The sequence below is a fragment of the Carettochelys insculpta genome, chromosome 26 (genome assembly GCF_033958435.1).
Source record: "Carettochelys insculpta isolate YL-2023 chromosome 26, ASM3395843v1, whole genome shotgun sequence".
NCBI classification, from domain to species: domain Eukaryota; kingdom Metazoa; phylum Chordata; order Testudines; family Carettochelyidae; genus Carettochelys; species Carettochelys insculpta.
Genome location: NC_134162.1, coordinates 13,546,494 through 13,569,419, shown reverse-complemented (window position 1 = coordinate 13,569,419; position 22,926 = coordinate 13,546,494). Strand labels below are relative to the sequence as shown.

At 39.9% G+C, this 22,926-nt stretch overlaps 1 protein-coding gene across 1 annotated transcript in view; it reads right to left on the bottom strand.

Moving 5' to 3' along the window:
- The window catches only part of CAMK1G (calcium/calmodulin dependent protein kinase IG), a 426,418-nt gene that overhangs the window by 266,989 nt on the left and 136,503 nt on the right, over positions 1-22,926 (bottom strand). The window lies entirely within an intron of this gene.

Genomic DNA, 22,926 nt, shown 5'->3' with positions numbered 1-22,926 from the left:
TGTTAACAGAATCCATTGACAGCAGCATTATGCCTCATGGCTGAAAGGCAGAACGCTGCCGGCGAAAGTGCTGTTTTGTTGACAAACTGTCGACAAAACACATTTTGTGTGTGAAATTTCCACCAGTTCTGTTGACAAAACCAGGGTTTTATCCTCAAAACTCACTAACATAACTGTAGCCCAAGTCTATAAGGTGCCACTGGACTTGTTGTTAGTGCATCTCTGAACAGTTTCATCTCCCTTGTCCTTTGTGGGGCCCTTTTCTTTATTTTTTTTTCCTCCATTTTGGTTGATTTCTTAAGGGTGATGACACCAGTTAGTTTTAAGTTTTGTTTATTATATGCCATGTACCAGACCCTCAGCTGCAAAATGTCTGACTGCAACGGAGCTATAGCAATATGCATCAGCTGAGGATTTGGCCCATCAGACATAAATAACATTATAGACTTAGATTCACTATACTCCTTACTCTTCAGAATTCAGTAACTGACCCTGATCTTTCTAAACTCTCATGTTCTTGCAGAAGGGTCATCTATAATGGATCCAAGGGTTCAAATATTTCTTCCTCTTGGGAAAAAATAAAGCTTTTCGTAGCAGTAAGTTAAGACATGAAAGCTAGAAGTATCTTTTCACCCCCACCCTCAAACCCCATGCCAACCCTCTCCAGTGGCCAGCTGTATAGCTCAATTAATTATACTAAAGGGGAGATTAATACCAAGATAGAAGAAGCAGGGGCTCTAGTTTTCAAGATAAAGGTGCCAGCTGTCTAGTGCCCTGGTGAAAAAGAAGCAGCTGCAAAGTCTCATGTCAGCAGCGACTTCCCTTATAGAAAAACCAGGAGGCAGCACACCCCACACAGCAGGGAGGTGGGGGATAGCAGGGAAAGAAAGGGTGGCCCATGAAATACTCTCCAACATAATAGCATTTACATGAAAAGTGAAATGGGAAGAAGTTGGCTCTTTGCCGGGGGGGAAGATAAAGGGAAAATAATCACTTGTCACAGATGCGGTTTTTCTACAGTAAGCAAAAAGGCAGTTTGTATGCAAGGAGGTTGGGGAGGGGGACGAAATGGGGCAGATGGGAGGATAGGGGGCAGACAGGAGGATAGGGGGCAGACGGGATCAGGGAAGCTAGTGTCTATGGATTGATGCAGAGTCCTCTGTTGAATATCAAACACTGTTAAAAGTGGCAGTAAAAATGCTGTGGGCACACATTACAGGTATCCTGGGCTCCCTCTCCTTACAAGTCTGGCCTGTCTGGCCTGGAGAAAGAGAACACTGATTTTATAGTAACTCCAGGGCCACAATTCTCTATTACACTGCATGCTGCAGCAGTGAAAAATGAGTGAAAAGCAAGTTTAAAACACTGCCCAAGCCAAAAGGTCCGATTATCACTTCTGAAAAGTGTTTCTGTTTGGACTCAGGCTGAAGCTGGCATTTTATTTTTTTCCCAGCTGCCTTACTTTTCCTACTATTAAATAGAGCCAGTGAAGGGTTTTTATTTTTTTGTTTGTTTCTTTTGTTTTTCTAAGATCTGTTCGGAAATCAGATACATTGCACTACTGCTGCAGCTTTCGTTTTAATGCAAGCCAACTTCACAAATCCCAGAAAAGATAATATGTAGAAGATAAAAAAAAAAAAAAGAAAAAGGAAAAAGTATAGCCAAACATGAGGCTAAAAACATGTCATTGGTGTATAAAATATGAATCTGGATGACACAATGCCAGCTGCAGATGCACTAATGTGATTTCATGCCCCTGAATCAACTGTTCTACTCTAATAAGAGGCACATTTACACATCCATCTGTCAAAGTCTATCCCTTTCTTTTCAAAAGTTTCTTTGCCTTATCCCAAGCTCTGCTCATGAAAAGAACTACAGCAAATTTAGAACCCCTCTTTTACCTCCTCTGTGTATTATAAGAATTGAGACAGAATGGCTTTTTAAACTTTGATTTTCTTCCTATCCTGGAGTCTTACCAGAGATATTATTGTAAGATTATTACAAACAGAATGTAGAATCTGAGCATTTAAATCTTAATCCTCATAAGCCAAACCCCTGACTACAAATCTGTGTTGAAGATGACATTGAAAACCAGTTGCTATCCAGTGACAAAGAATGTATCATTTGCAGAGAATATAGTTCCCCAGATGCCCTGCAGTTTATTACACTTATGCTGTTAGGGTGGATTATGTGACAGCATGGGTAAAGGTTCATTTTTGTCTTTATGGGAGATCTCTGGCCAGTCTGCTGGTAGAACAAGGCATTGTGCACATGCATCTTCTAAAATATGGTATCTCTGGGCTTTTGGTTTTGTGGTAAAGGTGACGAAGGGGAACTCAGGAGATCTAGTTTTAATGCTTGGCTCTGCCACAAATGTCCTATGTGATCTTGGTCAAATCACTTAGGACCATATTTACAAGGAACTCAGCCGGTGTTGAATATTTAGCCGTAAGTCTCCCAGACTTGGTTTACTCTAGGCTGGTAAGACAATTTAAGATACACAATTCTAGCTACAGAAATTGCATAGCTAGTATTGACCTATATGAAATCAATTTACCTGACTGTCCTCACTAGGGAAGGTTGATGGAGACACTTCTCCCATTGACTTCCCTTACTTCTTGTGACAGCGAGGAGTACCAGGGGTCGACTGCTGACCCCAGACAGATAGATTTCATGTATCTTCACCAAACGTGTGAAGTCAAACTGTGGAAGATTGACCCTGACCAGGTTGATCTTCCTAGAAGTGTAGATATAGCCTTAATGGGAGCTGCAGGGTGAGGGAACTTAATTCATTAAAATCTGGTCCTTAGGAGCAGAGCTCTGGTGAAAATCTGGGCCTGGATAGCCCTCTGTTGGTGTGGTGAAAATGGAGTGAAACTATGGGGTAAAAATAACTCTTTTTAGCCATCCTTTTAACTCTTCTTGTTAATTTAGGCAGTAAACGCTTCAGAACAGGAACTGTCTCTTGCTGTGTATCTGTGCAGCACCCAGGACAATGGGCCTCAATCCCAGCAGTGGTCTTCAGGCAGTAATGTAATACAAATAGCAATAATAATAACAAATATGGTAACAACAGAGATGTGGGGTACATGGTCCTTTTTAGTGTGCCTTATTTTAGAGACTATCTGGTAGCTGAAATCAAATTTAGAGCTCACACTAAATCATGCTTATCAGCAAAATCAATATGTCAGGCACTTTCACCACAACATAAAAGTTTAAAGTTGAAAATTAACGGTGTCTGGTACACTATTAAGGATCAGCTGAGCTTTTTTTTCCTTTTTCTTTTCTCCTTAGGCTTCAAAGTGAACAATTCATCAGTTTAACTTAAATAAGCTGGAGGTGCCTTGTGAGTCTAATGACCCATTCAGATATGGTTGCTATCAAAAATCCATTACACCTCAGGTATTAATTTGCAGTGCAGTGTTAATGCTAATGGTGGGTGGATTGGCTTTTAAAAATAGGTTAAAATATGTTTTTAAAATAGCATTTACATGAAAAGATTGTGCCACACCATAAGACTCTTATGTGCTAGATGGAGGGTCATGTCTTCTTTCAATATGTAGAACATAATGGTGCTCCCTCATATTTTCTCACTGTTACCAAAATTAATGTTGGCTCCCCAATATCCTTGTTCTTGATTATTAGGGAAGTGGCAGCTCGTAGCAACCAAACCCACTGCACACTCTTGAAAAAAAATCAGAGGTCAATGTTGAAGCTGTATGAAACGTATTAATTTTTGTTCCATGAATTTTCACAGTACTAAATTGAATTTAAAGTGAAAAGGGGACTGCTATGTCTTTACTCAACCTGTAATTACTCTGAGCTTGATGGTGTAATATATATTCAGGGCTAACTGCTGAAGTCTGCATTGCATAGTGGTTGTTCCTTGCTCATGGTTAGGGTGACCAGATATCCTGCAGTTATCAGGACCCACATGATATTAGGGACTTTGACTTACATAGACAACTGTACCATTCCATCCACACAAAAAAGTGTCCTGGTTTTGCAAACTTGTTATCTGGTCACCCAACTCATGGTAGTCCCCAGACCCTTAAATCAATAGCCTCACAACTGGATAACTAAAGGTATGTCTACACTACAGAGTTACTCCAGAATAACTTATTCCAGAGTTATTATTCCAAAATGAACTATTCAAGAATAATGTGCCCACACTACAGGGAAGTCCCAAAGTAAGCAAAACTTATTCTGAAATTGTGTGCCCACATACAGTAGAGCATGTTGCGGATGAGTATTTCTAATCCAAATTACTATGTCTACACGGCAGCTTTATTTTGAAATAAACTGTTCTGGGATAGCTGTTCCTCATGGAATGAGGTTTATCAATTTTGAAATGATTTTACAGTAGCTGTTGCATTGTGTTGATGCTTGCAAAGTTATTTTGAAATAGCAGCTGTTATTTAGAAATAACTTTTCTGTGTAGACATACTGTAAAACCAATAGACCACTCAGGTACCAAATGAAAGAATAGCTCCATAATATGGCATTTAAAAAACAGATCAGATAAAATATAATCTGCTGCTATAACAGCAAAAAGAGGAGTACAAGCACTACCTATCTACCCACTCAAAAGGGGTCAGGAATAAATATCAGTCCATTGAACAGAACTACCAATTTAGCTGCCCTGTGAGATGTCAGGATTGCTATTGAAGCAACCTGAAATGGTGTGTGTTGAAGGCAGAAGAGTAGATAGCACAAACAGTCAAATAAATGATACAGCTGATCTTTTAATAAAGACGGAACATAATTGCTCTCAGTGCGAGGGAAACTTAGAATCACCTGTTATATAGGAGTTTGCTTAATTAAGGAGGGCTCTTGCACATGTTCCACGGGAGATGATCTATTCTGATACAGCAATTAAACTCTTAAGTTCTATTCAAATAAGAGTGACAGCAGGGCAGGAATTGTGGCTGTTCGAATGTCAGTGTCTCCCAGGGCTCAGGGCTAGAGGCAAAAACTACAACCTCCTTCAAAGTGACCAAACATGTCCCTGCTCTTGTTCTAATAATGTAGGGCTCACACCCTCTAAGGACCAAAAGCCCTATCATTCATCTTATTTCCCTGAAACAGGATGCTTGTCTTCATTAGCACTGAACAGGCAGATCATGCACAGGATAGAGCAACTCTCTGCAGAGACTCTCTACTAACTCTACCTTGTTTAGCCTGGAAACGAAAGCTGGTTTCTCAGTGGTGTCTTTGCCTTTTTCTCCATGCAGATTTATCCCTCTTCTATCTCTTTCTTTCCCCAACCCCTCCTATCTTATCCCCTGGGGGCTATGGGCAGACCAGGTCTAGGGACTGACTTGAGGGTGTCATGATAATTCATTTTGAGTGGGAGCAGGAGGCCAGATGTAATACACCATATCTGCTCTATCTCATTATAAAGGTGAGATCCAAGAGAAGGCAAGCTGTTAATAAACTGGTGGATGAAGTTATTTCACCAATCTCTTAAAGGAGACAGGGGCAGACAGGGGCAGAAGCCTATTATTCACACCTTTCTCAAATCTTTCAGCAGGCATTCTATGGAAGCCTGGTTTCTCCTGTGAACTATGGTTTTACTAATTCTCAGTGAGCCTGGCACCCGCAAGCAACACTGTAAGGCTGTAGGAGGATCCTGCTTGCCTGGCAGGCCCCCATGTTGGAAGAATGTGCAATTCCTGAACATGTAGAAAGCCCTGGCTCTGCAGATGGCTGGGTGGGCAGCATACTAGTTCAGCGAAGGCTTTGGAATAAGTGTCAGAAAACACAGGAAGTGTGTCCCAGTGGGTAGGGCACTGAAGTGGGGCCAAAGAAATCTGGCTGTTTCTGCTGTGCAACCATGGACACATATTTCACCTCTCTGACCCTCCTCCTCCACCGTATTTTGTCTGGCTCGTCTATTTAGAATTTCAAATGTCAGATCTTCATAGCATTGTGTGTACGTACAGCATTCAGTGTGATGGGCCTCTGACTGTGCTGCAGTGTTTGGGGGCTGTTATGCAACCCACAATAACTGTGCCTCTGCTCCTCTGGTGGAGAAGAGAGTATGAAGGGTTAAAGAGTCACAATGCAGCCTTGAAAAATGAACTCAATCATTTGGCAAACAATGGGTAAGATAAAATAAAAATGTCACCTTATATATTTGTAAAACAATTCCATCTCTTTGTATGCAGATATTTCAAACACATTGGAAACTGACTTGCTTAAAAACATCCTTTTATCCAGCCACAACATGTTTATCTAATACACCTAAACAACCCAACAATCATATTTGTATTGCCCTTGCCTTCACTCCCACAAGCCTATCTTGTGTCAGCTGTTATCTTTCATCACATTATGTCTAAGATTAAATGGGGCAAGGTCTCTCCAGCAAGGGTCAGGTCTTTTATTTCTGCTGTCCACAGTGCACATTGATTTCACTACATAAATAAGGATTACAAGAAGAGGACTTCACTTTCAGTATGGACCTACATATATGAGACTGAACTGAGCTCCTCTGTGTACAGATGATCATGCCTAGTTTTTCCCTGTGTTTTATGGTCAACCTAAGTACAATATCACAAAAAAAAGTTAACTTTGAAGTGCAAAATGTAGGAAAGGAAGTTAGAAAAAAATCCCAGAATTTCTGGATAATATTCCACCTTCTTCATCTATTTTAATTCGTACTTGATTGAAATGTATAAAATATTGCTATAGGAAATCATTTTATCTTCTGGGTTTTTCCTGTTGATCAGTTTTTGTTCTCAAGTAAAACCTGAAGAATTCCATTAAAATGGAATTGTTTTTGAGAAATGATCTGTTCTGTCAAAAGAGCCATTCTTCATCAAAAGCACATTGAGGTGGGCTTTTTCTTCCACTAGCTCTACTACTGGTTTGAATGCCCTTTGATTTAGATCCACAAAAAGTACTGAATCACCCAATGACTAAAATTAAGGAGAAAATGTTGCCAATGAGGAGTTCATTTAGAAATCCCACCATAAATTACGGTCCTTTTAAGCAGATCAAGTATCTTTAAAACAATGAAACTTAGTACAGTCGGGATTCTGCCCTCAAATCATTTTTGGGGGGCGGGCGGAGCTAAGGTTCTATCTGTTTGGGGCCAACCCACACTCCCATTACATACTGTCCTACAAGGTTCTGAAGATCAATATTCATTTACTCAAAAGTTTCCCTATCACTCATAACACAGACTTCCTCAAAGAAATTCTTTCCAACTCCTATGTAACTTACCTGCCAAATGGCCTGGCAATATCTGATTCTTTATTGCTCTGTACAGATTGTTGTTCATTTAGTGACTGTCACTCATAGCTTCTTGAACAGAAAGGAGAATGAAGTTGTTTAGACATAGAATTATTATTGCAGATGTTTCAGGCTCATCAATATCATGGTTTGAAAACATTGCCTGCTCTTATCTGCAGTGAAAACCAACAGAAGCAACATGAAGGATTCCAGAAAGGTTGTATAGATGACTCCATTTATTAAAGTTATAAGAACTAGAGAAAAGTGCTAAAACTATCCATCTTCTGTATATTACTGAGAATGGAGTCAATGATTCAGACCATCCGGACAGTATCTAGAAGACATAATTGAAATCCTAAAGCAAGCAAAAGAAAAAGTGCACATATATTAAGACGTGAGGGAACTCAATGGAAGAAGTAACAGATGCATTTGTGTCTCCAAATACATGGTGTAAAATTCCTTTAGAAGTCATTAGATGAAAGCCTAGCTTTCAAGGCAGAAAAGCTCTTTATTTGCCTGCTAAGTTTGTCAAGTTGTTTATCATTGACATTTCACTCCCTTATAGCACGGAATCTGTTTCTAAAACCAGCCCCTCCCCTTCTGCCCAAGGCCCCTTGCCTCTGGAAGCATGGAGATATGAATAAACACAAGTCCTCAATTCTGTATGTAAAAGAAACTCCTCTATGATTAATGTATTGCTATTAGAGCTTAGTAAACAGCATTGCCCAATGGGTAAATGCAGGAGTAGGAGTCAAGTGACCTGGTTCCTGGTTCTTCCAATGTCCTGCACAGATATATGCACAGCCAGATTTTTCAAGATATTTAAAATAATGAAAATGCAAATAGGTGCATACACCCCTGACTCCTATTGATTTCAAAAGGTGAAAATCCAACCTGTCACCTCTCTACATCTCTGGGAGCCTAAATGCCTTTAAAAAGATGGCCCTTCATATCTCTGTGCTGAATTTTCTCCTGTATAAAATGGTGACACTGTTACTCACAGACTTTGTACAGTGCATATAGGTTTGTTAATGAACAGTGCTGTACAGGTGCTAAGTATTATTACAGCACTTTTGACAGAGGAATTTCCTCTTTCCTCTTTCACATGGGTTCAGATAACCACACATAATATGAAAGTTTCTCAAAAGTTTATCAGACCCTCTTGAGCAGGAATGGGTAATAAATGGCACAGGGGTTAAATGCAGTTGACAAAGGTTAGCCTCTGGACTACCTCTTTTGCATATAGGCATGGTTGGAAATACCACAAGAATGTTTTTTCTTGCTGTAATTTCATTTTATGTCCTAGTTGGACTGAGAAATATAGAGTGATGCAGTATAAAACAAGGGCATATAAATATGATTTGGTCTGAGTTAAAACTCCAAAAAGGAAAAAAGTTTCATGGAAGGTTCTTATTTGTATTACATCAGTACACACGTCATTAATTCCTTACTAAGAATTTCTTAAATTTACTATCTAGGAATTGGATGTTTCATATCCATGACTATCTGACCTGGACAATGGCACACTGCTAAGGCTGTTCCTTTCCAAATTGGTGCTGAGAATTTCTACCGCTGGGGAAGAGTGGATGTGTTTCCACTTTTTTGTATTTTATTTATTTTGGGGGTTGCAATATTATGCTTGTGGGCCTAATTCTTACCTCACTGCAATCCTATTCAGACATAACCCCAGTGACTTCCCAGATTTTTCTTTCTTTTTTTTTTTGTTAATTTGCACAAGTGGGAAGCAGAGCAGAAATCGGGCCGCTGCTATATTTGTGAGAGAAGGGAATTGTGTAAGGTGAGCACAAAGAAGACAGTTTTCAGATTAAAGTGGGCTGAGAGGCATGCCGGAGTCCTGAGCCCTGCTGCTAGTGTTTTGTACATTGTGAAGCCAAAAGGGATGCGTAGACCTATCTAGTCTCATTTCCTGCATAATGTAGGCTGAAGAATTCCATCCAGTAGTTCCCATATCAAGGCCATAACCTATGTTTAACCTATAAGATATATTTTTGAAAGAAATCCGTTCCTGATTTACATGAATGTGGGTGAGCTGCCTGTCTCTTTCTGTTCCCCTGAGGCAACAGTAATAGTTACAGGAGTGTTGAGCAGCTTAATATAAATGGTAAAGTGCTTTGAGATCCTGAGAAGAAAGGTACAAATTATTATGAATTATCATTATATGAGGTTTCAAGGATGAGCCAGAGCAAACAACCAAGTATGCCAGCCATCTACCTGTATTATTCTCTGCTGTTGGAGGGGTGCTTAGACTGCCATGTGACACTTGGCTTCTTAAATCTCCCATCCTTCAAATCTAGGGTAACTCTGTTGATCTATAAGATGCCACAGGACTTCCTGTTGTTTTGGCATGAAGCCTGTACAGCAGTGGTGGGCAGCCTGCCACCCGTCGGGGTTCTCTACCCATGAGACATTTTATTACTGTTGCCCACATGCAGGGATGCCACATTCCACTGGTTTATGTCTATGTTGTTGTTCCCTACTGGAGTTATTAAACTGACACACATGTAAAGCAAGGTTCATTGAGGCATAAACTGATTGCACATGTGTTGACTGTGAGAGCCATGTGCTCCATCTGCATCCAATCAAAGCACTGCTGCAGTTAAATCGGTATACCCTGCAAATTCTAGAAATGTGAGTGCCATTAGCAAACATACCCTAACCAAGGAGACAGTCCTGCTTATGACTATCTTGCAGACCACTGTGATAAAGGAAGGCTATCCTTGTAGTCAATTCACTAGCCAAGATTGCCCATCACAGTTGTACAGTTAGCCCTGATCTGATGTCAATGTCCATCTTCTTCCCTCATCTCTACCCTTAAAACCCGTTCAATTCCCCGAGGCCCTCATTTTTATTTTCCATCTTGACTGACTTTAATTATTCTGGCCAGAAGCTCACAAACTGGATGAGCCTTAAAGAAAAGCCAACACGAACCAACTTGCTGTTCAGACTCTTCCCCCAAACTGTCACCACTTCAGCAAATAATAATAATGATAATACAAAAGAGAATAGTTTGCAGAAGATAAATTAGGTTCCTCAGTCTAAAAGACTCATTTACTCTCTTCACACCAGGGAGGTTTAGATTGAGACACAAGCTCATTAGCATTTCCATATCATCAGAGTGCTGCTGGCGGGGCCAGGACCAAACATGTTACAATTCAAAGGAGAGGAGAATGAATTTACAGATGATGGTGTCATCCCATTATAACTTACTATATAAAAAAAATCTTGGTTAGGCTTCAATGGCAACATGAAAATGTATTTAGAATCAAAAGACTTTTTCATTGCTTCAGAATTGTAAGAAGCTGGGGAGAAGCAGTTAAATGGGAACTGAAGATGCATGGGGACAGATTTACAAAATTGCTTAGCACTAGAAACAGTCAAAAAGGCAATTTTTAACATTATTTTACTGGAAATGTATTTCATCGGGGTTTTTTCTTTTCTTTCTTTCTTTCTTTTTTCTTTTTTTTGACAAAATGTTTTGAAACAACAACAATGGAACAGAGCTGCAATTATTTTTGTGTTTCATAATGAGTGTTCCTCTCGTGTGGAAATAGGAGAAAAATAGGAGACAAAGGGGAGGAAAAAAAAACCAAAAAGCTCACACTAATTATATTGTCATTTTGTGGAAAATGTGGAAATGTCAATGAGAAATTTAGTAATCATTTTTTTTCAGAAAAGGATAGTTCTCCATCCTCTGCTCACAATGAACAGCTGTGGTCAAAGAGCTTAGGGCACTATGTCTTCCATTGCCCTCATCTGGAGCTGCTGAGTGCTGATCATTTTTCCAAACCTAGCCACACAGTGAACGGCAGCTACACTTTTTTCAAAATCTGGCCCCAGTGATGAGTGATGAGCTGTCCTGAGAGCCACCTACCTAGCTCCTGGAAAGTTCACCTCAGGAGTAAATTTCACCACTGCACAGTAAGTCTCACATAAAAAAACGGTCTTTCAGTATCTGCTTTATGTCAGGAGTGCTGCACTGAGTCTTTGCAGAAAGGAAAAATGGAACAAATATATGACAGTTTCAAAGTGATTGGTGTCTCTTCATTCTCTTGCTTGTCCCACATTCCAATCAGAGGCACTTTATGTTTAGATAGGGACTAAAGCATTCTGAACCATCATATCTAGAGTACATTGGACATATCAGCATATCTGATGGCCTCTGCATAGATTTTGTGGGACAATATTACGTGCAGTAGTGCTCTCGTAAGCTCAGTCCACACTTGCCCCTTTCCTTTCTCTTTTGGGAAGCTTTCGAGAGCATTTAAACAGACATTTAGAGATTTAATCAAAGCTTCAGTCTCTTCAATTTCCTTTATATTTTTACAATGCAAAGGTGCTAAATTCGGCAAGTAATGACCAAACCTCTTTATTTAACATCTTAAGACCATGAAAAGGATGAACACTAATATGGTAGTGGATATCAGTTCAGTTCCCACTGTACAGGTAAACATATCATTATGTTTCCTGGCAAGCCCACAGAGAGGTGAGATAAGAAAAAATATTTTGTGCTGGATGGTTGCAACATAAAACTACACTTTAGATCTTAAAATCCAGAATGATAATGCACAGAAACCCAAAACAAAAGGAGAGAACACAGGCCATTTCCTAAAACTCCTCACATCGTTCTGAGTTGGTTCTCTGAAAAACTGACTCTCATTGCACACTATACTACAGAGCCCTCTGGCCAGCACGCAGGGCAAAAACATCCCCTCCACCAGTTCTCTTTGAGATAACTTGCAATTTTGATACAGTCCTCTATCAGCCTCATTGTAAAAGCTGTTTAAACAATAAGCACTAATCACCCTCTTTGTCGGAGGTGTGAGATGAGTGTTAGTGCAAACCCCTCTTCTATTCCTAGCAGTTTGTCCCTTCATAGCAAGGCAAAGGCATATTGATGAGTCAGTCTGAGGAAGTTATCAGTGACACAGTACATGCTCTATTAAATATGTGGCTAAAAGACTAAATTTTCCAGACAAAAGATGGGGAAGATAATATCTTTTACTTGACCAACTTCTGTTAGTGAGAGAGACAAGCTTTCAAGTCCCTTACAGCAACTGTTCAAAATGGTCATTCTGGTGCTTCTTAACAGTTTTAAATCCAATTTAGGAGAAAGGAAAAAGAACCTGAATCTGTATGTGCCAGTACCACCAGTTGTGACTAACCCCCAAACTCAACACATTACAGAGACCAGGATAATAGTGCTGGATCAAAGTAATTGTCATCAAAACTAGTGATACTGTTATTTTAGAAGCTGCACTGTAAATGTTACTGACGCACCAGTACTGCTTATCTCCTTCAAGCCCATCAGTCTCGTGTGTAATGCAAGCATTCCTATTCAAAATTCATATTCCTTATGACATGGACAAAGCATATGTCACCAAAAATTAAGAGAAATGCACATTATCATAGATTCAGCTTTCTACTGATAAACACTTTGCCAAGTGCATTAGGGATATTTTGAGAGTGCGTGCCAAGTTTACGCCTGTCCATGGTCCTGAAAAGCTAGCTACCGCATCTTGCCATGCAGAGACATTAATGAAAATAATTGAAGACGTTAGGAGGAAACGTGTTTGTTCTCAGAGTTGCTTATGGCTTTATTACTCAGAGTTACACTTCATTAACATCCATTTTTCATGCTCTGCTTTGTCATTCATTAGTTCCATGACCTTGTGTCACTGGAAGAAATATCACAGATAGGAGAGCAAAGAACATGTATTTATAAAAGCCATACCATCCTGACTAGTGTGATTTGTCAGTTTCCATTAAAAACCTCTGTTTTCTATGGTTTTTAAACTTGGCCATAAAAGAAAAAAAGAAAAAATCTCAATGCCTGACACCTGGCAGCCATGGTCTTAGTATAGGTTTGCTAAACTATTATGAATAATTAGATCCCTCATTTGTAATTTATCCTCAGAAAAATGAAATCATTTGAAGACTGAGCTCACTGAAAAACATGAAAATGACACACTTTTTTCAAAATGTTGTAGTTTTTGTTTTCTGTAGCATGAACTAATTTCCCCTATTTTCATGAAAATATTCACGACATTTTTACTTGAAATTTGTCCAGAAAGCATTATGAAACTCATGATCCACATTTTGCTTTTATAGATAACTTGATATTCTCACTAGAAACTGGCTTTAAGCTAAATGAAAGAGGTTCAATAGTGATTTAAAATATTATGTTAAAACTGATAAAATTGTAGGTTTAAAAATTGAAATAACTCGTTTGTATTGACAGTCTTTGCCAAAAAGTACTGGTTGAAGGACAAAGCCATTTTTTCAAGCTGCAATCTTTTCCTACAGAAATGTGTGAACAACTCTGTTTATAAACTTCACCCATGATGAAACTTTGTTTCTCCAGGGATAAAGTGCAAAATGACTAAACAGGAAATATATCAGATGATTAGGCCATAGATCAATTTAATCATAATCAGAGCTGACATTTCTTATAAATGGCATTTTAATATATTCCCTGGAAATGGTGTATAAACTGAACTTTGTGGCACATATGTAATTCCTCCTGTCAATGCAATTGAGGAAAAGAGATTTCATAAGAAAATAAGACAATTAAATGCCAAAATACCCTTCATGTGAATAACAACAACATTGGATTTGCCAGAGCAGATCAGAATCTTCATACATAAAATTTGACAGTGGCCTATATCTGAGGCTTCCGGAAGAGATGATGCTAAGGATTTGCTGGAAATGAGAAAAAGCCCCATTTGGGGTCATTGGTGAGATGAGAATTGGACAGCCTTGTGTTATTTTTTTTATATGGGCAGTTTAATTATTTAATTATCTTATATTCCACTTTGAGTTCTGTCACTTTAATTTGTCTAACAGGCCGAGGGCACAATATTGGCACCATAAAATCTAAATGAATAAATAAATAAATAGTGGGGAACTCTGAGCTAATAAGGACACTTTGGCCTACCTTTTCATTTACAATAAACCTTCTTTAAACCCTGCTGAAGCATAGATGGGTCATAAATGTAATTTAATCCCATTTTAAGCCCCTTTGCTCTGCCACAGTGATGCAAAGTTGAGTTATTGTGAATGAGAATCAGACCCATTATCTTTAATACTCATATTTTCTGGTCACTTTATTTAATTGTATTAAGTTATTTTCACATCATAATTTTACACTGTCTATATTGTTACAATGTTCAGTTTTTGTGGTATGAATTTTCGCATCTAGTGAAAGATGGTGAATTAACACTTCTGTCCATGTCCCTGGCTCACACCACCACAGTATTGTGAGAACTATATAACTCAATGACTCACAACAGGACTGTGATGCAGGGATGTGCTATTATGCCCTTTTACACATAAGCAACGGAGGCTTGGAGAGACCATTTGGCTTACTGTGGAACATGAAGTAAGTATTTGACAGGAATTGAACCTACACCTCCTGACACCTAGTCATCGCAAGTAATCCCAAAACCCTAATTTCCAAAGTTTTCTGTTTATGCATAGTTTAGCTACAGGACAGGTAACAGCAGTGAAACTCCTCCTTATTAGGGATGCCTTCCTCACTAATACAAACAAACACTTTTCTTATTGACTTCAATTAGGGCAGGAGTATACAAGCAACTCATATCTCTCTCTATTGTATGTTTTCACTGAATGTGTAATTCCAAGCTTAGTTCTGGTCAACGGAGAAAACTGTACCTTAGTTCTGCACTTGAATGATAACTTTGTATTTGCCTCAGTTCTCACTCAGCTGAAAGTGTTACTTAGGGATGGATATTAATTAGTTTCTGCTTTATTTTAATAGGCTAATTTGTGATTAATGAACCTGATGGCTTGATGATGAGAGAGCTATTTGATTTGTAGTTTTTATTGTACCTTCCCTTCCTCCCAACCTGGAATTCAACATGACGCTGGTTCTCATAAGGGACTTAATTAATAAAAATTGCTACATTATAGGAAAGTACCTCTGTGCCTTCACTCTAATCTGGCATAGCACTGGCATAAACTTTTGTTTTAATTCTAAAAGGTTATGGCCAATATTTTCAAAATTGACTTTGGGTAACTGGCCTCTGTGATTGTTGCCTTTGTCAGATCTTGGCTAGATTATAGCAATACACTCTGCATAGGGCTATCCTTCAGATCATTCCAGAAACTCACATTAGTGCAAGATGCAGCAATTGGCACACTGAAGTGATGCTACTAGGTAGCAGCACATGCCCTCAGTGCATCTCCCTGATAGGCCCTGGATATCTATTGGTTTACAGATTCAACTGAAGGTTTTAAATCGGTTGAAAATTGCTAGTTGAGGAGCTACTTTTCTCCCTCTGTCATACTGACACAATTTCAATCAGCAGAAGCTGGATCCCCCAATTTAAGAGATGGGTGACTGACAGTACAGTGGTCTTATCTGAGACAACCTCCTCCCCTACTCCAAAACAACCTCGGATTGTTCTTCAGAGCATAATGCAAGACACATGTATTTAGGCTAAGCAAGCTCCTCTAGAGACAAGCTTTTCAGGGAGATCAGATCTGTGGGGAAGTGAGGGAGGAAAGTGAGTGGGAGTTTATTTTACTAGTGCAACATACTGCAGGAGGCTAGAGCCCCAATTAAGTAGGGCTGAAGTCACTGGAGGTTCAGGTTTTGCAGAGTTTTTGTCTGCTTGGAAATGTTGTAACCAAACTTTTTCTCAGTGGAAAATAGTTTTCTGAGTAAATGATTTTTGTTTTGTTTTGTTTGCTTTGAGTTTGGTTTGGTTTACAGGCAAGCATCTCTTTTGCTTGAAGTTTTCCAGTTTTCAATTTTTCTTTTTTTTGATAATGTAGTGTTGGGGATTTGGCCCAAAATTTTTCAAATGTTCATATTTGGGTTAGAAAGAAAGAAAAAGAATTAAAGAAAGAAAGTTGATTTTACTGGTTTTACAGATTTTAAGAAAAAGTCAAAATTTTTGGCTGAAAATTTCAATGGAAACAATTCCTGTTGCTACTGTTTAACTTGTTGATGGGGGTTGGAATTCTTGTCCCCTCCAGAAGGGTCCAAGCTACTGTACACTAGCCTTCCTTGTGGTTTTAAACATTTGTGGTACAGTTTCACTAGAAGTGTCTGTCAACAGACATTTCTGCCGGGAGAGATTTTCCAAGAAGCCGTTTGTCGACAGAGTGCAGCCATACATTAAAGCAGATCAAAAGACAATCCACCCTGTTGGCAGAGCAACCGGACTGCTCCTTCAACGAAACAGCCAACTGTAAGCACAGCAGGCATGGCTGGCCATTGTTCTGTACTCCCTGTCTGTTGATAGAAGGTCCCCCAAGAGCGTCCACATTGCTTTTTCGTCAACAGATTCTGTCGACAAAGGTGCTCTTCCTCATCTGGGAGAGGCAGAAGGTTGTTGCCAAGTTTTATCAACAGACTGTTGGCAGAAAATATTTTGTGTGTGGACGTGCAGTGAGTTTTGTTGACAAAACTCCAGTTTTGTTGAAAAAATTCGCTAGTGTAGCCATCGCCTAGATGTGACACAGTAAAGGTAAACTCTAGGAAAAAGACACACAACGCCCAGCACTGCTTCCGCTGAGCATAAGTTGAGGATGTCAGATGGAAACACAGGAATTTTTCAGCTCATTTTTTTCTTTATATATTAGAGCGGAACATTTTGTTATCAGCGCACTCCTGGATCACACAAATAAATGAAGAGTTGTTTATATGCACCATCCCTCTGAATGTGCCTGTCCTTTCCTTGCTTCTTGTGCTATTTTTATTGCTTATCCTTTGTATACCTAAGACTATAATTGGTTAAGCACTATGTTTTATTTGCAGCAGAGCCTGCCAAGATGGTTGCAAGATGTGTACAATATATCATAATTTAATGGCATCTCTTGCAGGCCTACAGGAGCAAAAGAAAAATACCATATAAACAACTACTCAGACACAGTTTGAATGACCCAGTAATTCTGATTTATACTTTGCATTTGATGGAACTATATTAGCAGTTAAGTCTAGGTTAAATGACTCCCAGCACAAAATGAGTTAGAAATACAAAAGGTTTTACAATATAAGATTTAATGCTGGTGGCTGCTAGCAAAGTTCTAGTCTCCATGTAAATTACAGTCTTGGCTGTCACTTTTAACTAACAATTCTAACCAATATGATGAAGCTGGATAATTTGTCCACTATTTCTGCGTAAGACAATAAACAGCAGTTTAATTCTCATCTGGTTTTCAAAGGCAAAATCTCATTTCTCAGACACAAAGTAATAGAGTGACCTAAAGCTCCATTCAAAATACACTCGGCTGCTGGCTAATCATTATGCATAACACCAAGCTCAGACACAACACTATGGGATTTCTATAAATAGCAATGACATAAGGTGGTAAATAGTGAAAACGTCCTCACTACCAATGGGATTCTGTGGTTAAAATTGCCTGAAAATATCAAATAGATACTAATAGCATCCTTTCCTAGAGTTAACTATTTCTGTCATGACTAAGCTTTTACACCTATGCATATACACCCACTAATAACTTAGTAATGGCAGAAATATATAATGCATATGTTGCCCTCCGGTGCCTTTTCCTGCCAGGAGAGTCAGCGGCTTTAAAGGAACAGGATACTCTAATAGATACAACAATGTGCCAGATCCACAGCTGATGGGAATCAACCGATAACCACTGACTGACCAGAACTATGCTGATTTGCAACAATCGAGGATTGGGCCCACACTGTCCATTTACTCATTCACATTCTGTTACACACACACAATCCTTTAATCATGTGATAGCTGCCGTGTTGGCTGACACCAGAACAGGGCTAGGAATTTCCAAAGCTAAAATACTACAAGCCAATAAGATGAACTCTGGAGCCAGGGTCGGTAGTTATGAGCTACAACAGCCTCCTCTGTTCTGTGAATGGGACATAAACAGGGAAGCATATACTGCACAGCAAGCTACTTTCACGCACCACACACACAGCCTATCTGCACTGCCCTCAGAGCTGTGACTGCAGCCCACGTAAATGTACCTCAGTCAGCTTGGATCAAGCTAGCTTGACCGCAGTCACACCTCTACTTGCAAAACAAAAAGCAGTCAAGTAGCACTTTAAAGACTAGCAAAATAATTTATTACGTGAGCTTTCGTGGGACAGACCCACTTCTTCAGACCATAGCCAGATCAGAAGTGGCTATGGTCTGAAAAGTGGGTCTGTCCCACGAAAGCTCACCTAATAAACTATTTTGCTAGTCTTTAAAGTGCTACTTGACTGCTTTTTGTTTTGATAGTGTATAGACTAGCATGGCTCCCTCTCTCCCTCTCTCTCTACTTGCAGTGCAGGTACGTTCACGGAGCTCTTTGTTCACTCATTGATATTTAAACAACCTAAAAGACTGTTACAAAGAGAAGGTAGAAAAATTATTCTCCTTAACTTCTGAGGGTAGGACATGAAGCAATGAACTTACGTGGAGGTTTAGGCTGGATATTAGGAAAACCGTCCTAACTGCTAGGGTGGTTAAGCACTGGAATAAATTCCCTCGGGAGATTATGGAATCTACATCACTGGAGATGTTTTAAGAGCAGATTAGATAAACATCTGTCAGGGGTGAGCTAGATGGTGTCTGGTCCTGCTGTGAGGGCAGGGGACTGGACTTGATAACCTCTCAAGGCTTTTTCCAGTGCTAGTATTCTGTGATTCTATGTCCATTGGCATGCACATACTCATTTACATAGTGACCATCACTCATCCCTATGGATATTACATTGTTTTTTATTAATCTTCTTCATGGACAGAAGCTGAACAGATTAATTACGGAAACATTATTTGGAGAATACACTGCATACAGTCAGTCTCCCCAGTGGAAGGAACATCCTTGGCCTATCTGTCAAAACACTTAGCCATTTAAGGAACTGCTGGCAAATTGTACTCTTTAATTTCTCCGTTAATTTAGTCCTCAGTTCTGAGGTGTGAAAATGGCTTCAGGTTGGTAATAAACTGCTGGAGAAGTAATTCTTTGTGTTTTTTGTTTTTTTTTAAACACTTTTTTCCCAGAAGGCATCGAGCGATACAAAGCACAATCGCTCTACAATCAGCTCCATTGTCAGACAATGATTGTTCGAATGTTTCAGTTATTGTAAGAATGAAAAAAAAAACTATCTTGATTACACAAAAGGATCTAAAAGAGCTATGGCTAAAAGAGCCATAATTGCAGGAAAATAAATGTATAGAAAAGACTCCACACCTGCATTTTCAAAATGTTGTGGGAGGCAAAAACATAAACTGAACCTGATATTGACTTTTTCTATCCCTTTTGTAAAGTTAATTTCATGCCAGTAAAAAGTATCAGAGGGGTAGCTGTGTTAGTCCATATCTGCAAAAACAGCAAGAAGTCCTGTTGCACCTTATCTGTTAGTCTGTCTGCCAGTGAAAGACACCAGTTTGACAGGTTGGGAGACTTAAGTTCCAATGGATCAATTTCTGATTTCTTACAAATGAAAGTGGCAAAGTCAGTGAAATTACTCTAGATTTACACTGGTGTGAATATATTCAGAATCAGGATCAATATACATTTCCCACCCCCCCAGAAGTACAAAGCTGGAAGTGGAAATGCATGTTGTCCACATGCTGTTCTTATCAATATGCCTGAGAACTGTTCTGGTGTTATGAAAGAATTCATCCTTTATTAGGCCATTTGTTCTTTGGCCACTATTGTAAATGCCACCTATGGTTCCAGTTAGTGCCTGCTGGGATGCTGCTCTCTCCATCCACATGCATGATTCCTGCTGATGGAAGTATGAATTGTGTGTGCAAGGACTGATGTATATAATTGCTTAGGACAAGGGACTAAAAGAGTCTTTTCACCTCTGAAGCCCAAGTTCATGCCCCAGAATACAACAGAAAATGAATTTCTTGAGATCAACAATTATTATGACAGAATATAAAACTGCTTGCCTCCTAAAGGATCCCTGGGAATACTGCAAAGTTAACAATACACACAGGATTCATTATTTTACCACCAGGAAAACACAATTATATTTAAGGTAGAACACAGTATCCGTTTAAGTGTGCACACCAATACTATTCAATACTGTTTGGGACAGGAAATGGATTGGAAGTTGTTACCAAATTAAAGGCAGTTGCTTAGGAATATTGCCCAAATTAGATCTCAGCTGGGACACAAGGACATAAACCCTAAGACAACACACAACAATGTGCCTATATTGATAACTCTTCAAGGCCAATGATATTATGAGCACCAACTTCATTGAAATGCTACATTTCTCAAATCCAGTAGTCCCTATTTTATGTATTAATTGTCACAGAAACTCATAATGGCTGTAATGGCAATCATACAGCATAAAATATCAAATAGCTACAGAACAAGAGTCTCTGAGGACATATCAATACAGTTAGGCGCAAGTTCGCAAATGGAGCCATTAAGGTCTATTATTTCCATGATCTCTGAATGATGTTGTTGTCTCTGTCACCTTTATGTCCACTGGGATTGTAGTGGCTTCTCAGGGGCAGGAGAAAGGGTACTGATCTCAAGCATCTGTCCTATTAAGCAAAATGAAGTATGCTGAATCCATCCAGGGAGCTGCAACAGGGACTCATTTTTGCTTGGTTTGTTCTGCACAAGCAGCCTACAGTGGCACATGTGGGTGGACAGCACTCTATAAGATAAGCACGTGGGGTCTGTGTTCTACTCAGTCCGGGAGTGTGGATGAGCTAAAAGTCCCTGCCTCATGAACACCAAAGGTTGGAACTTAGCACGACAACTCTACACACACCTATCTTGCCTGTACCTGGAGCTGGGCAAAATGTTTTGGCTAACTTTTTTTTTCTAGCCAAAAATGCAGGTCTCTGGCAACTGAATCCTTTCAGATATTTGAGTCAAAGTTACACAATTGTTTACATTGAAAAACGTAATTTGTTTGAAAATTCGCCACCAGCTCTGCAAAAGAGGCGTGGGGCTTTTCTGCACAAGCACTTAGTCTGTGGCATGCTGGGATGCAAGTCTACCTCCCACTAGCCTGCCATACACTAAGAGGCCACATGGACCCCACTGCTGTGTACAAACAGCATCCTGGTATGCTTTGATCTACCCTCCTTTGAAATGGGAGTAGATCAAAGCACACTAGGGAACTTTTACTTCTCAACTGAGTCCACATGGATCCTCAGTGCTTAGCAGGCTGGCGGGGGATAGATGTACACACCCGAGTTGACACTAAGTGTTCATGTAGCAAGTCTTCACTTCTAGAGATTCACAGTTCAGTGTGAATACTTTGCACAGCAGGTACTGGACTAGTCTAAGAACAGTGGCATAAACTGACATGATATATGGATGTCAAAGCCTAGGCACATCTGCATTTAATTAAGGAAGCATTCTCTTCACTGTGGATTTCCTGACTTATATCTCACTTTCTCTGGCTGAGAATTTCCCATCCATATTCCGTTTTGGGGGTTCACTGCCTCCTTCACTGCATCTTGGATTGGACTTGGCAATAGCAATTTTTTCCAGCACAGGACAGTCCTGGCAAAAACAAACAATAGAAATTGACAACAGAAAATCCAAGCCCCACCTCCAGCCCTGTCCATGCATGGCTGTGTAGCCTCCTTTTAACACATTAACCCATCTCCTGAAGCATCACCTGCTGAAAGCCACTGACAAAAATACATCTCTCAGAGAATGACCTCCTAACGATGGGAGAAGCTGTTTGGGCCCCACCTTTCTCCAACTTTGGAGCGACGTGTCAGACATTCTGATTTCCTCTGCCTGATGATCATTGTCACAAAAAGTGTGTTTATAGTCACAGTGATAATCTCATCTGCCCACAGACAGACCTCCCCTTTCCATTGTAGATTCCATGTGGCCAAAGAACATTCCCTCCTTCCCAGTAAATCCTGACCGCTGTAAATCCTCATGTCCCCCGATGTTTAGATGACCCAGAGCAGCTCTTTGAAGACAAACACTTCCAAGTGTCCAGTCCTGCCTCTGAGGTAATTGTCACAGGTGTCAGTCTAAAAACGACTGCACTGGTTTGGTGTGAAACTAGCTTGAGAAAAGAATTGAGTTTTTCTCATGCTTATCTCCATCCCTTGGGCTGTAGATATTGGGAGGGGAATTTTGTTTCTTGTGGCACCTTGGTGCATGCATTTCTGGCACAAGCCCAAAGCCAGCAATGCAGAGATGACAAGGACTGCCTCAGGGAAGGCTGAGGGAGTGAGTGGTGGCTGAGAATGTTAAGTGTGTGTTTCAAATATGGCACAAAATCACAGTCAGGTCAAAAACAGAGCTGGAGATTGGGCGAGAGAGTGTATAGTTGCAGTTTCCTTTTCAAACACAGAGAGAACCCCATGTCTGGAGAAGTTTGAATCTGAATCCAAGTCCAAAATTTCCTCCTGGTCCTTCCCTCGACCATGGGCTGAACCAAACCCATGGAGTGAAACATCCTGGCCAGGCTGTAGGAATGTTTGGAGCCCACATCTAAATCCCAGCTCTGCTGTTTGGTTCCATCCTGTCTGAAAAAAGCGAACTAGTTGGATTTGACCATGGGGCTTGCCGCAGCAGATATAGCACGGGCAAGGACAATGCAAGTTCCTGCCTCCACATCCTTCTCCAGCGCTACTGCTGAGCCTTTGCTGAAAAGGAGAGTTGTTTCCTTCTCTGTTTGATTCTTGCGGAATCTCTCAGTCAGTGGTCTGGCTGTCCTAGT